General features: G+C 45.4%; 1 pseudogene; it reads left to right on the plus strand.

Moving 5' to 3' along the window:
* The first annotated feature begins 5,621 nt into the window (after positions 1-5,621).
* On the plus strand, positions 5,622-5,720 carry LOC126107083 (U6 spliceosomal RNA; annotated as a pseudogene).
* The last annotated feature ends 7,389 nt before the right edge of the window (positions 5,721-13,109 follow it).

Here is a 13,109-nt window from a genome sequence, read left to right on the forward strand (position 1 = left end):
GCTCTCTCTAGCACTATGATGTCTTGACAGATGTTCTGTTATCTCGTTCTTTCTTCTTGTCAATGTTTTCCGCATATTTTTCCCTCATCAATTCTGTGGAGAACCTCCTCATTTCTTATCTAATCAATCCAGCTGGAGTTGTAAAACAACTGTAGGCTACCGTAGACCATCATAAGTAAGCGGTGACTACCGTAGTTTTCCTAGACCCCTTGATCACTTAAGATCACAGCCACAACACCTGCAAGTTAAGTGTGTTGCAGAGCTATCAGGCGTTACGGCATTTCTATCGCTTTGTTTACGTATGTGATCAGTGTTTTAGTACATTACCCTAGAAACCAGAAACAGTGAATGGTCTAGGAAATGATGGAGGATACAAAAAGGGCCACGTAACCTCCAGAACATTTTTGATCTGCATTGTCATCTTCCAGTTCATTACTTAAAAATCAAGAGTATTTATAGCAAAATTGAAATTGCCGACGATTACTTGAGATTTTCTTCGAAAATTGTTGATTGTTAACATCAAACAGAGGGATGAAATCGCAATTTCCTTAAAAAGAGAGAAAAAAAAATCAAACACCGCTCCAGTCCATCGCTGAACATGTATAAAACTTGTTTCTGATATTCAAGAACACCCTTCGCACTTACCACTGATAACAGAAAACTCTTGCCTTTTTTCCGTGATCTGTTTTTGGTGGAATGAAACATATATGGCGCTCTAAGCCAGGGGCGGGCAAACGTTGCACGCGGCTCATGAGCGCACAGCGCTGCACGTGTGCTGCTCGCGTGCAGGTGTCGACCGGGGCTGTGGCGACAGCTGGCAGGTTGCGGCAGTGTAGTGCTAGGCTAAGCTGCGGACGTTGATGCGAAGCGAGCACTATGTAGTGAACGTGTATTTCAAGAAACGGAGAAGTGGAGATTTGCTATCTTTTAAAAAGTAATGGGAGAATCATTTTTTCTTTGTGCAAAAACGTGAAAATTCGAAATGTTTAATATGTGGCAGTATTCTCGCTGGTCAACGGAAGTTTAGTATTGAAGGCCATTATAATAAATTTCACAAGGACGAGTACAATTTATTGTCGGATTCTGAGCGGATGGGGAATTGACTGAGCTTAAGAAGAGCGATCTGACGATACCAGATGAATCTGTCGTAGTTGGCCGGCCGGAGTGGCCGAGCGGTTCTAGGCACTACAGTCTGGAACCGCGCGACCGCTATGGTCGCAGGTTCGAATCCTGCCTCGGGCATGGATGTGTGTGATGTCCTTAGGTTAGTTAGGTTTAAGTAGTTCTAAGTTCTAGGGGACTGATGACCACAGCAGTTAAGTCCCATAGTGCTCAGAGCCATTTGAATTTGTCGTAGTTGCTATTGTCACGAGAGATCTGCGACTTCCTCTCGTCATGTCTCTCATCTAACTGATTTAACATTTTATGGAGCACTGTTTTCAAGTTTTCAGGACGACAACAATAATAGCCCAGCGGTATGTGCAAGTTATAGGACTGCGCTTAATATAGCGAGAGCTGGAAAACCATTTGCTGAATTAATAAGTCTCGGTTAAGAGCAAACATCAGTGATGAAAATTTACGGAACTGTTGGTGTTTGTCTGTATATAGAAATTTTGTTCCAGATATTAAAGTATTGTAAACTCCACCTGTGATAATTAAATAAAACGTATCGTAGGTAATAGGTACTCTTTCAAAGCATGATTTCTTTCAAGCACTCCTACTAACCTTATTCATTCACTCAATAAAACAAGTTAGGAAACAAAACGCATTACAGAGGAAGGAGTGGACAGAAGGTATGGCGGGGATGGGAGATAAGCGGGTGGCCAGCTTGCCCCTGTGTGCACGCAGAACGACTGTTAACTGCACGCGTGCAAATGCACCGCACATGTGCAGGATTCCTGCCCGCCCCTGCTCTAAGCAATACTCAGATTGCCTGTGAGAAGCACATGAAAGAGATCAGCGGATCATTGTGTTCAAACAGACACACAGACAGACGCCACAGTTGTAGATTAATCTTGAACTGAGGATTAATTTTTTTCGTGATGCGATTTTAATGAAATAAAGCCCGCACGGTGCCCTAAGCAGTGCTTAATAAATACGTTGCTGCACTGTCCGAACACGATAGCTCTTTAAGTACTTGGTGAAGTAATAGCTTATATAAGAAGCACATTTGTTCTTTTACTGCAAAATTCACGCAGGGCGTCGAAAACAGTCCAGTTGGTTATCCTATCATTAAACTGTTCGGATTCTGAAGCTTTCACATTTTTGTATGCACTAGTTTATGACGAGAATCACTTTAAGTGCACCGTTTGTGTTGCAGGCCAAAGGACTCAGTAAAGACGTTACTCCAGTGGTCTCACATAGTAGTTTTCAAGTCATTTGTGGGGCGATAGTTCACGACATAAAGCACATCAATATATTTATATTTCAATTTCACAGTCCGCGATATATATTTAAAATTAGATCGGGTCGTATTTCGAAAAGTGTCTAAAGTTGCTACTACGAAGACGACATTCTCTCGTTCACGCATGTCACTTTGCCTCTCCATACTGGTTTCTTTACCGCTTCCCATAGTTACCTATCGATATATTACAAAGATTGTCTCTCTCGCAAAATATTGTATAAATTACAATTTGACACTAATCAATAATCGCTGGTCTTCTCTTCAGTAGTACTCTATATACACGTACTATTAGTATGTTTGCTTCTAAAAGTCCTGCGTCACATGTTGATATTCATGACATGCTCTACACACTATTTAAGTAATGACAAACGTAATGAGGTGGCTTAAACCATTTTAACCTTTATCCGTGAAGATGATCTATGACTGAAACCGGTTGACATTTGAACACTCTTTCCCATAATTACTTGACGAATTTTGATGGGGTTTTCGCATGTTACTTCAGCATAATTTGAGGCACCGTACAGATTTTATTTCATCAGAATCGGATAAAGATAAAAAAGTTAACGTGATTTTAAAGTTTTAGTAAAACTGTTTTATGTGTCTATTTGTCTGTTTGAACAGGCTAATCCGTAAAAACACTAGGTGAATTTTCATGGGATTTTCGGAGGTAGCTCGAGTATTGCTCAGGGCACCGTATATACACTCCTGGAAATGGAAAAAAGAACACATTGACACCGGTGTGTCAGACCCACCATACTTGCTCCGGACACTGCGAGAGGGCTGTACAAGCAATGATCACACGCACGGCACAGCGGACACACCAGGAACCGCGGTGTTGGCCGTCGAATGGCGCTAGCTGCGCAGCATTTGTGCACCGCCGCCGTCAGTGTCAGCCAGTTTGCCGTGGCATACGGAGCTTCATCGCAGTCTTTAACACTGGTAGCATGCCGCGACAGCGTGGACGTGAACCGTATGTGCAGTTGACGGACTTTGAGCGAGGGCGTATAGTGGGCATGCGGGAGGCCGGGTGGACGTACCGCCGAATTGCTCAACACGTGGGGCGTGAGGTCTCCACAGTACATCGATGTTGTCGCCAGTGGTCGGCGGAAGGTGCACGTGCCCGTCGACCTGGGACCGGACCGCAGCGACGCACGGATGCACGCCAAGACCGTAGGATCCTACGCAGTGCCGTAGGGGACCGCACCGCCACTTCCCAGCAAATTAGGGACACCGTTGCTCCTGGGGTATCGGCGAGGACCATTCGCAACCGTCTCCATGAAGCTGGGCTACGGTCCCGCACACCGTTAGGCCGTCTTCCGCTCACGCCCCAACATCGTGCAGCCCGCCTCCAGTGGTGTCGCGACAGGCGTGAATGGAGGGACGAATGGAGACGTGTCGTCTTCAGCGATGAGAGTCGCTTCTGCCTTGGTGCCAATGATGGTCGTATGCGTGTTTGGCGCCGTGCAGGTGAGCGCCACAATCAGGACTGCATACGACCGAGGCACACAGGGCCAACACCCGGCATCATGGTGTGGGGAGCGATCTCCTACACTGGCCGTACACCACTGGTGATCGTCGAGGGGACACTGAATAGTGCACGGTACATCCAAACCGTCATCGAACCCATCGTTCTACCATTCCTAGACCGGCAAGGGAACTTGCTGTTCCAACAGGACAATGCACGTCCGCATGTATCCCGTGCCACCCAACGTGCTCTAGAAGGTGTAAGTCAACTACCCTGGCCAGCAAGATCTCCGGATCTGTCCCCCATTGAGCATGTTTGGGACTGGATGAAGCGTCGTCTCACGCGGTCTGCACGTCCAGCACGAACGCTGGTCCAACTGAGGCGCCAGGTGGAAATGGCATGGCAAGCCGTTCCACAGGACTACATCCAGCATCTCTACGATCGTCTCCATGGGAGAATAGCAGCCTGCATTGCTGCGAAAGGTGGATATACACTGTACTAGTGCCGACATTGTGGATGCTCTGTTGCCTGTGTCTATGTGCCTGTGGTTCTGTCAGTGTGATCATGTGATGTATCTGACCCCAGGAGTGTGTCAATAAAGTTTCCCCTTCCTGGGACAATGAATTCACGGTGTTCTTATTTCAATTTCCAGGAGTGTACTTTACTTAACCAAAAACCGATCACGGAAAAAAACATATCGTAATTGAAATTTTATGCATACTAATGTTGTAAATGCGAAAGGAAATCCGTTTGTTACGTATTCACGACTAGCCTACTAAAGCGGTTTCAGTGAAATATGGTGCAGAGACAGCTTGGACCCTGAGGGAGAATATAGCCTACCTTATGAATTGTGCACTACAAGAAACTTAGTAATTTAAGGAATATTACGCGAATTAGGGAAATTAATTACTCTCTGAAAACTCCTTGACTTCATATCTTTGTTACAGTTGTGAAAATGCTTTTATTAGTTGATATGTACTACGTGATGCGATTCTATGTAGCGAGCACAATGCTTGTACAATCTTCAGTGGGTTTAATCCATACTTCCACACCATTTGATGCATAACGTGCTCGTCGTGTAATACTGTGGTAGCACGCTGGCTACGTGAGAGCTCCTGCGCCTGCGGATGTGTCGTGTGCTGGGCGGCGCTGGAGGGTGGAGAGCGCGGCGCACATCACGAGCTGTGCTCACCCGGACAGGCAGACAGGTGAGGGCAGCTGATGTTATTGCACGTGTAGTGGTTCACTTACTCGCCATCGCAAAAGTAGTGGTACGCTAGCACAATTGTGGGTAACAGCTATTTACAATCTTATGCAAATAAAAATAATTTAACAACGCGTTAATAAATGGGCAAAGCACACAACAGCACGAACAGAAAAGTAGCTAGTCAATAGATGGCAGTTACAGTAGGTGTATAGAGAGAAATAACAACTATTCAAATTCTCTTTGAGTGAAAGGAAGAGAAAAGAAGGAAAAAAAATATATTAGACTATAGTAGCATCTTGACAGACAGTCAAAGAGATCTGAGCGAATTCTGGGAGATCTTGGGAAATTTAAGAGAGTCTAGACCGACTTGAACTGTTTCTTGATTCAATGAAATGTTCTGAGTCATTTGTTACAAACGAATGTGCGAATCTAGTTCGGAAATCATCAGCTGTGGAGGTGTGCAGAGTGGCATCGAATTGCAGTATTTGTCGCTACGTCCAACACGTTTATCGTAGTCTGGAGTTCGCCCTGATAGCTGAATAGTTGTACTCGCTTCGGCGGTACATATACTAAAATTGGAACGATACAGAGAAGATTAGCATGGCCCCTGGGCAAGGATGACACGCAAAATCGTGAAGCGTTTACGCAGCAAACTGCGCGTCACATGTGAACTGAAGGACGCATGAATATCGACGTTTCGAACGAACATTGCGGTCCATGGATTCCGTTCCCGGGCCACGTCTGGCTGAGGGTCGGCTACGTATACTGAAGCGCGTCGCGTTTGCCCCGCTTCGGAGACCTGGAAGGGTCGTGGTCGCCTATGGGGCTGGCCGCGTCTCCTTAAACGTGCGATGCGCGCCCGTCGCCTGGCGGTTAAAAAAACAAAACAACAAAAAAAAAAAACGAAAAGAGACAAAAAATAAAGAAACTAAAAAAAGAAAAAAAAATGCCGGCCGCTGTAGCCGAGCAGTTCTAGGCGCTTCAGTCCGGAAGCGCGCTGCTGCTACTGTCGCAGGTTCGAATCGTGCCTCGGGCATGGATGTGTGTGATGTCCTTAGGTTAGTTAGGTTAAAGTAGTTCTAAGTTCTAGTGGACTGATGACCTCAGAAGTCTCATAGTGCTTAGAGCTATTTAAACCATTTAAAGCCGGCACGTTAGCTCAGCGTGTTCGGTCAGAGAGCTGGTTGGCCTCTGTAATAAAAGACCTGAGTCGAAGCATCTATAAACGAACTTTAACGGATATCATGTGACGTCCGCAACGACCAAACCCAACGATTAACAACGAACAAAAATGAAAAAAACAGTCAGCATGACGGACTGCTGTCCTCAGAGACCCAGATTCGATTCCCGGCTGCGTTGGGGATTTTTTTTTCCGCTCAGGGACTGGGTGTTGTGTTGTCTTCATCATCAATTGATCGCCGTCCGGCGCCCAATGTGGCGTCGAATGTAGTAAGACCTGCACCAAGGCGGCCGGACCTGCCCCGTAAGGGGCCTCCCGGCCAATGACGATAAACTCTCATTTCCATTTCCATCTTAGTCTGGACTCTTTGTTATTGTACATGGGTTCTTGGTCCCCAGGTCTGTTGCCCATTGTGTGACTGAGATTGCGGTGGAGTGTGTGAGAATTTGTCACGCAGCTGTGATGTCGTCATTCACACAAAAAGACGAGCTGGATTTTCAGAATGATGATCGGAGCAACAGTTAAGAGAATTCAAGACACGTTAATCGGATTTGTCGACCTAGAAAAAGCGTTTCACAATGTAAAATTGTACAATAATTTTGAAATTCTGACGAAGTGGGTGAAAGCTGTAGGGAAAGACGGATGTATAGTATGTATAAAAGCCAATCAAAAAGTTTCCGTTCGGCGGCCACACATTCGGTGCTTATACAGCCGCATCAGAGTGTCGCTGGGTTGCATATACACTGCAGAAATATCCTCAAAAAAAACTTTTTGATCGGCCCTTATACAAGGACCGAGACGGAACAATACGACTGGAAGACCAAGATTGTAGCGTTCAGATTAAAAAGGGTGTATACATCGAAGAAACAGAGCTTGGAAGAATGGGATTAAATTTCAGACTGAAAGGTTATCAATGATAAGATTGCATGACATTGCTATCCTCAGTTAAGGTGAAACATAATTTCGGGATCAGACGGTCTAATGAGTACACGTTATGAATTGTAGTAAACGAAGAAAGACGAAACTATGAGGAGTAGCTGAAATGAGGTTAACGATAAAGCTAACATGAAAATTGCAGACCGCTACGCAGACAAAGTGAAGGAAATGTGGCGCCTACGAAGATACAGCTCATGTGCAACCCTGCGCAACTCCGATTCGGCTATATCCAGCGACATATAGGAAAGGAATTAGTGTGGCATTCGTGACTATCCATGCCGAAGTCATTACCAAATGCGTCCAAACGGGACCAACGTGTAGTTATTCTTCGCTGCCAAAGGACAAACACCGGTAGATATCCATCGGAGAATGGAGGATGTGTGTAGGCAGCATGTTTGTTGGAAACCAGCATTGTGGAAAGGTGCGGCAAGTTCAGTGCTGCTTCAGGAAACTCGCAACCCACGTCGCAAATGTCGTAATGCATAAGTGACTGCAACTCAAGTGTGGAACACTCCAAGCAGCTGCCCTACAGTCCTAATCTCCCACCATGCAATAATCAGGCCTTCAGATCTTTAAAAAAGGGCATGAAAGGTCGACGTTTCTGTCGAACGAGGATGTGCAACATGCGGCCACAGACTTCTTGATGGAGAAGGCCATAGGTCTTTACCAAATAGCTCTCTGCAACCAGATGCACAGGTCGCATGAATGCCTCAACGCTCATGGCGAATTTTGCCTGGTTGTCACATCGACTCCTTGATGGAGCAGGCCATAGGGCTTTACCAAATGGCTGTCTCCAACCAGATGGACAGATCACACGTATGCCTCAACGCTCGTGGTGACTTTTGCCTGGTTGTCACATCGACTTCTTGATGGAGCAGGCCATAGGGCTTTACAAAATGGCGGTCTGCAACCAGATGCACAGGATGCATGAATGCCTCAACGCTCACGGGTAATTCTGCCTGGTTGTCAAATCGACTTCATGATAGAATAGGCCATAGGGCTTTACCAAATGGCGGTCTGCAACCAGATGGACAGGTTGCATGAATGTCTCAACGCTCACGGAGAATTTTGACTGGTTGTCATATCGACTTCTTGATGGAACAGGCCATAGGGCTTTACCAAATGGCTGTCTGCAACCAGATGGACAGATCACACGTGTGCCTCAACACTCGCGGCGATTTTTGCCTGGTTGTCAAATCGACTTCTTGATGGAACAGGCCATAGGGCTTTACCAAATTGCTGTCTGCAACCAGATGCACAGGTCACATGAATGCCTCAACGCTCACAGCGACTTTTGCCTGGTTGTCACATCGACTTCTTGATGGAGCAGGCCATAGGGCTTTACCAAATGGCTGTCTGCAACCAGATGGACAGATCACACATATGCCTCAACGCTCATGGCGACTTTTGCCTGGTTGTCACATCGACTTCTTGATGGCCATAGGGCTTTACCAAATGGCTGTCTGCAACCAGATGCACAGGTCGCATGAATGCCTCAATGCTCGTGGTGACTTTTGCCTGGTTGTCACATCGACTTCATGATAGAGCAGGCCATAGGGCTTAACCAAATGGCTGTCTGCAACCAGATGCACAGGTCGCATGAATGCCTCAATGCTCGGGGCGACTTTTGCCTGGATGTCACATCGACTTAATGATAGAGCAGGCCATAGTGCTTTACCAAATGGGTGTCAGCAACTAGACACACAGGTCGCATGTATGCCTCAACGTTCACAGCGACTTTTGCCTGGTTGGCACATCGACTTCTTGATGGAGCAGGCAATAGATCTTTACCAAATGGCTGTCTGCAACCAGATGCACAGGACGCATGAATGCCTCAACGCTCATGGCGAATTCTGCCTGGTTGTCACATCGACTTCATGATAGAGCAGGCCATAGGACTTTACCAAATGGCGGTCTGCAACCAGATGGACAGATCACACGTATGCCTCAACGCTCACGGCGAATTTTGCCTGGTTGTCACATCGACTTCTTGATGGAGCAGGCCATAGGGCTTTACCAAATGGCTGTCTGCAACCAGATGCACAGGTCGCATGAATGCCTCAATGCTCGGGGCGACTTTTGCCTGGTTGTCACATCGACTTAATGATAGAGCAGGCCATAGGGCTTTACCAAGTGGCGGTCTGCAACCAGATGGACAGGATGTTTCAACGCTCGCGGCGACTTTTGCCTCGTTGTCACATTGATCCTGGACTGTATAGAAACTTTTTCATCGCTCGTTATACATCATGGGCAAAGCAAGGAAGGCATAAAAATTAGACTACCGTAGGTAAAAGGTCATTCCTGGTCAAAGGAAATCTCTTATTATCAGACATCAGCCCATATTTAAAAAGAAATTTCTGACAATATACGTTTGGAGCATCTCATTGTACGGAAGTGAATCACAGACTGTATGAAAACCAGAGAACAAGATAGTTATGTGTTCAAAATGTGATACTGTAGAAGGCTGTAGGAAATTAGCTGGAGTTGAGAGTTGTTCTCCACTGAATCTACAGTTCGATAGTTTTGGTACACTATATAAATGACGTAGGGAATGGTGGGATTACGGTAGTACTGGTACCACTGGTAGGGAAGGAAACATAAATAAACGTTTTGCACATAATAAGAGCTGCAAATCCTTCAGTGTTAGTCCATTCTGTGTTTTATATCCTTTAAAATATTAATTGCATTTTAAAAGGAATAAAATTTATGAGTTCATGTAACTTCTACACTTTAATGTAACCAAACCAATTATTTTAGGTGCAAGTATAGTTCACAAGCAAAAATGTTAAAAAAAACAGTTGTTATTTTTAGTCAGTAGAAGGTTCTGCATTATGATAAAAGGCAAGCCTTTTCTGTTATTAGAGATAGGTGCAAAAGTTGTTCAAGAATATCAATAAACGTTTTGTAAGATGACAAGAACTATGTCCCTTATATGAAGTCATTAAAGATCACTGAACTCACATTGAGCGAACAGTAGGGCTGAACAAAACCGACTGACAAGACACAATGCATCTTGTAGAGGGTGTAGTATGGATGTAGTGGAATGATTAATGTTGGATGATGGTTTTAAAGTAATTCGTGTGACATGAAAACTTTGTGGAAACTTGTCGATTTACAGAAGGGAAGTATTCAGAGTTGATGGCGGCCAGGGGCGTGCACGGTAAGGGAGTGGCGAAGGGAAGCGACAATAGGCAGTTTAGGGTGGCTCAAACTCTGAGAAAGTGGTAACGGGGCGCGGTCTCCAGCTCAGCTGCCTTAAGATGAGTGACAGTGAGGGGGTGGTTGACCCCATGCTGGTGTACTGGGAAGCAGACAGAGAACTTGTACACCTGATAACAAATGTCCGTCATCCTGTTTTCAGTGAAACATGTCAGAAAGCCGCGCAAAGCTACGGTGGAGCGGCCAGCAGAGGCCAAAATATGCGTGTTCATGACAATAGCAACTTCAGACTGAATTCATGATCCTCAAAGTCTGAAGTAAATCAGGTGAAGAGCGACAGAATGAAATACGCCAGCCTCCGATGGGAACATAGGACCAAGGAATTTGAAGTACTCTCCTGGGAGTCAGAATTCAGGAAAAATTGGTGTTTTGTGCAGACGCTAACCTTGATGGGTGGCCTGGGAGGAGCTAAATAGCAGAAGTTGAGAGGAAGGGAAATTTGGTGGGAATTTGTTCACTTCCCAGAGCAGGCAATGGTCAGCACTGGGAAGCGACTCATAATTAACGCGACTTGTGCTGCAATTGGCGTAAGTGATTTTGCTGGAGGAGAAACTGAGGCGAAGAACAGACTGGCAGAAGTCTCCATAGAGGTCTTCCGTTCCCAGCTTGCCTAGAGTGCGGACATGGCATTCTTTACTCAGCTTGCCTGAGAGAGCGTGAGGATCTCTGCAGTTTAGGATTTAGCAAATGGAACGATTGAGCTTGGAGATAGAAAGTTTTTGTTCAGCTATGTACTGAGCAAGTTAGCTAGTAGTGAATAGACGAGGATAGCCTTGCAGCACCACAAGGCCCGCCACTCTGAATTCGGTGATATTGCACCTGCTCTGGCTTGAGTTAGGCCACTGATTAATTTGTTGGATCACGTCGGCAAAGTTTCCATGAGGGTTTCATGGGCTGTGTATTGTGGAATTCTTCTCGCACTTTGTATTACACCTGGGTTAGTCGATAGGAATTAATTTTGATTAATCGTGCTTTACTCCACATAACACAATTTATTACCACTGCCTGTTAGGAGAGTCATGTAAAGTGATGATTGAAGGTCGGGAGTGAAAATAAATTTGTGCCAATCGACTGCATCTGTTTTCAATCAAGTAGTTGAAATCCAAAGTCACTTTTTTAATTAATTTTGTGTTCAACATTTGCATCTGGTGTTCAATAGCTGAATATAACATCAATGTGCACCCCTTTTTAATTAAAAGTGATCAATTCTGAATCAATTAATGTCAAAACTGCCACCGCAGTTCAATCAGGAGTCACAAGGCCTTATTACTTTCTTTGCATTATCTGATATTGCGGCAGTTTTGCACTCTCCGTTGATCTGTTACCCAGTTAGCTGGGGTGAGCACACACCAAAACCAAATAAGTGACGGGTGGGGTGCTACAGTTTTACACAAATTTTTTTTAAGGAAATTGCATTTTCATCTCTCTGTTTGACGTTCAAAATGCTTAATTTTCGAATACAATCTGAATTAATCATCGACGATTTCAAAGAAGGGAGACAGAGATTGGAATACATCCAGCTAATAACTGAGGAGGTAGGGTGGAAGGACTACTCTGAGATGGGGAGAGGAATTCGTGGTGGACCACATCAGACCAGTCAGGAGACTGATGACTCAAAAAATAAAAAAAAGTGTATCTTTTATAGATTTTGCTCAGGGGTTGTAGAACAGTCTCCTCTGGTAATATGAAAGGCTCTAATCCGGTTGGGCAGCAATTCGAACTGAGCTTGGATGACATTTACAGGTACATCATTTCATCCTGCAGCAACTGTATACCAGAAGTATTCAATCGTGGTGGCTAATGAGTGGTGACATGCACATCTCTCAGTTTTCAGTGTATAGGAGACGTGCAGAACATACTGGCTGGGGCAGTGGTCAAGCACCCTGTGTATTGACGTGGATCAGGTGAGCAGCAGTAGCGTTGTGTCTTGCATTATTATTTTGTAAGGTGATATCACAAACACACACCTGCCGTCAAAATTAACTGTGAGAAAGAGGAGTGATGGCAGCCCATACCATCACAGCATATGCTAGGCACATGTAACGATCTGTCAACGCTTTGTTTTCTAGGAATCTTGTACACTAGGATTCACACATCCTCATGCTTTATGCAGAATTGGGACTCGTGTGAAAACATGAAATGATTCACGTCTGCATCCTATGTTGCATTTGGGCACACCCCTCTCTGCTACCACTTCATAGGAAGTCGCAACAACAACAGTTGGAGTGGATAGCACTCCAGACATCACAGCAATCTCTTTGCAAAAAAGGTAATTTCCCGACCCAAGGTGTGTGACATGGCTGTAGGATCCTGCACGGCCTTGCAAAGTTTGAGATCCAGTCACATTCACGTGACCACATGTCAAAAACCTGAATAACAATATTTTGCAGTGTGAACATCCAGGAAGAGTCAGTGAGCTTCCAGAAGGTGCCGACAGGTCTGTGGAGCCATGCTGACTCTACTGCCATGGCCAGCTGCGCCATTTTTCTCGGCTGATTGTCCACAGCGCCAACAGTCCAACTGGTGGTCCCACATATTCTCGATTGGGTCTAAATCCAGGGAGTCTGCTGGCCAAGAGAGTACTGCAAATCCATCCTGCTGTTCTTTGAACTGCGGTCGTACACTGATAGCTGTGTGCCATGTTGCGTTGCCGTGCTGGTAGTTGCCATTGTGCTGGGGAAAAAACAAACTGCATATG

The sequence above is a fragment of the Schistocerca cancellata genome, chromosome 10 (genome assembly GCF_023864275.1).
Source record: "Schistocerca cancellata isolate TAMUIC-IGC-003103 chromosome 10, iqSchCanc2.1, whole genome shotgun sequence".
Lineage (NCBI taxonomy): Eukaryota > Metazoa > Arthropoda > Insecta > Orthoptera > Acrididae > Schistocerca > Schistocerca cancellata.